At 39.9% G+C, this 3133-nt stretch overlaps 1 pseudogene; it reads right to left on the bottom strand.

The window, feature by feature from the left end:
* Positions 1-341: 341 nt before the first annotated feature.
* Positions 342-398, bottom strand: LOC111972409 (U7 small nuclear RNA; annotated as a pseudogene).
* Between the last annotated feature and the right edge of the window lie 2735 nt (positions 399-3133).

The following is a 3133-nucleotide window of genomic DNA, read 5'->3' as shown; positions in this document are numbered from 1 at the left end:
AAGGAAGAAGGTTGTACTGACATAAAAGATGCACACATTAAAAAATACAATAGTTCCCTACGGTCTAAATACTGTAGTATTACAATATTTATATACTATATTATTAACTGTTTGTTTTTTGCAGACTTTACTGTAGAATTCACGGTAGTATTTACTGTAGTGTTTTTGTGGACATTACTGTAGTACACTGTAGTATTTACTGTAGTATTTTTGCAAGTATTACTTTAGTACACTATTGTATTTACTGTAGTGTTTTTGAAGAATTTACTGTCGGTTTTTTTCTGGACATTACTGTAGTATTTACTAAARTGTTTTTGTTTWATTATCTTTRACATAGAAGCGGGGGCTTTCTCCTTGGGGAAACCTACTGGAGAAATACTAAAAGAGCAAATTAACCATAAGATGTAAGTAGGACTGGGGTCTGAACTGGGGTCAGAGCTTMTGCTCTTTTCTATAAGCTGTAAATAGGTACGTAAGTAAGTATGGAGCARGGATAGCTCAGGGCTTCCTGCCCTTTTCTACCTCTCTTCTCAGTGTGTCTGTCCAGTCAAGGGTGAGGTTTGGTAAGGGACAAGTGGGATGGGGGTTGGATTCCTCCTTTTGTCTTCTGCGACTTGATTTTAGATAAAATAAACTTTATTGGATAATTAAATGTAGCCTACAGAAGAAACTTGTTAGTTTTTTTTATAAAAAAAAAAGAGGGATGGATTTGGTAGGGTAGACGTTTTTTCCATTCCTTCTCCAGGTTCTCAATATAAGTGCTCCACTTCATGACTTCCTGGAATGTGACACCCAGGAACTTGACTGTGGAAGTGGTCTGAAGTGCCTGCCCATAGAGAGTGAGGTCAACGGTTTTGTTTGTCTTTCTTGTTTTGGAGATTAAGGTGCAACTTCCCATTGTGTTTCAGCACTTTTACTTTCGAGTGGTTTGTCTTGCCGTTCAACATGTTAACTTTTTGCCAGGAGATTTTGGGGTTTGGATCTGTGTTTGGTTCTTGATCCAAATATTACCCAGTGGTTTTCTCTTTCTAAAGCCAGGAATGTTCTTATTTGAGTTTGTAGCTGCTTTTTGTTTCCTTATAGCTGTACATGAACTCTCTTCTTGGCTTCCAATACAGCTGGATGAGGCAAAGAACGGAAGGGGAGAAGAGATCTGGGACATTTGGATTGGCATTGGGGTTCAACTGAGGACTCTGGCAGCAAGGACAATCTGTCCCTGCCTCTCTGGCCCAGGGTTCAGAATCACATTGAGCATCAGACTTCTTAGTGGATGTGGTTTAGGGAACAAAATATTTGTCTATACTTTAYATGTAGGTTTCTCACTCATGGGTGCACAAATTGGGATTTGTGGGAGGGAATGGGCAGGGTATATGCTAATTAAAGATTAGCATATCAATAAAGTGTAGTATCAGTATAGTATTTTCTTGTGGGTATGAGGATGTTAACCATGATTTATTTATCTTATTCATGGAAAGATTTCCAGCTTTCCTCCACGCAGTGTTAATTCCATCAATGAAAACAGTGACRAAAATATTTGTCAAACACCTATTTTATCAGTGGCAATTGACGAGATGATAACTTACTAAATAGACCAAGAAAAACTATAACTAAACAAAATTGTATTTTAATTTGGGTTGACGAAAACAAGATGGGACCAAATAGAGAGATTGAGAGCTTTTCAGTGTTATTTGTTTGACCCGATCAAAAATGTGCATGAGATTAGCAGAATGGTAAGGCTTTCTCATTGCAATGTTGCAATGCTGTTATTGGAAATTAAAAACCATGCAAATGTCATTCCCGAGTCACCTCTATCCCTGGAAACTGTTCTCCAATCTGGCGGCAACAAATCATTGATAAGGCACATGCCATTGCTACAAGCTTTATTTAACTAGGCAAGTCAGTTAAGAACAAATTCTTATTTGCAATGACGGCCTACCCCGGCCAAACCCGGACGACACTGGGCCAATTGTGCGCCGCCCTATGGGACTCCTAATCACAGCCGGATGTGACACAGCCTGGATTCAAACCAGGGAATGTAGTAACGCCTCTAGCACTGAAATGCAGTGCCTTAGACCGCTGCGCCACTCGGGAGCCCAAAACGTATCGTGTAGATTCAAAGAAGACCGAATGCAACACATCCACAGAAGAAGACAGCGTTTGCACCCACAAGTTGACGAGGAAAAATAACATCAAAAGACATCTGAATGCACATCATCCCAACATATACTCTCAGGTAATGACAGCTAGTGTTCTGCCACTACTTATGACTTTGATTGCGACCCTTTGAATTGGTTGTCTAAGTAAATGTTTTAGTTAGTTGCGTCAGTGCGAGCTGAACATTCATTACATGGTCACATCACCAAGGTTATTAGAGTAGACAAAAACTTGAATCTAAAGTAAAAACAACATTGGAAAAGCTATTTAGTAAACTTAAATAAAAATAAAAACAATTGAAAAACTAAAACTATACTGAAACTATTATTTTTGACTGCAAAATTAACAAAGAATTATATCAGAGCATTTTTTTTATATGTATCAATAGGTGTTGAAAAGGAGACGAACATGCATGTATTTAAATGGTTTTCTTTCATTGATCCCTATTCTGAACCCATTCTCTCAATATATATTCCAGTAAAGTGCATTCGGAAAGTATTCAGATTAACTTGACTTTTTCAGACCTTTCCTCAGAACTTTGTTGGAGCACCTTTGGCAGCGATTACAGCCTCGAGTCATCTTGGGTATGACGCTACAAGCTTGTCACAACTATTTGGGGAGTTTCTTCCATTCTTCTCTGCCGATCCTATCAAGCTCTGTCAGGTTGGATGGGGAGCGTCGCTGCACAGCTATTTTCAGGTCTCTCCAGAGATGTTCGATCGAGTTCAAGTGCGGGCCATTCAAGGACATCCTGCAATGTCTTGGCTGTGTGCTTAGTGTCGTTTTCCTCTTAGAAGGTGAACCTTTGCCACATTCTGAGGTCCTGAGAACTCTGCAGCAGGTTTTCATCAAGGATCTCTCTGTACGTTGCTCCATTCATCCTTCCCTCGATCCTGACTAGTCTCACAGTCCCTGCCGCTGAAAAATATCCCCACAGCGTGATGCTGCCACCACCATGCTTCACCGTAGGGATGGTGCC

The sequence above is a fragment of the Salvelinus sp. IW2-2015 genome, linkage group LG13, assembly GCF_002910315.2.
Source record: "Salvelinus sp. IW2-2015 linkage group LG13, ASM291031v2, whole genome shotgun sequence".
NCBI lineage: Eukaryota > Metazoa > Chordata > Actinopteri > Salmoniformes > Salmonidae > Salvelinus > Salvelinus sp. IW2-2015.
This window is presented reverse-complemented; position numbering and strand designations above follow the sequence as displayed.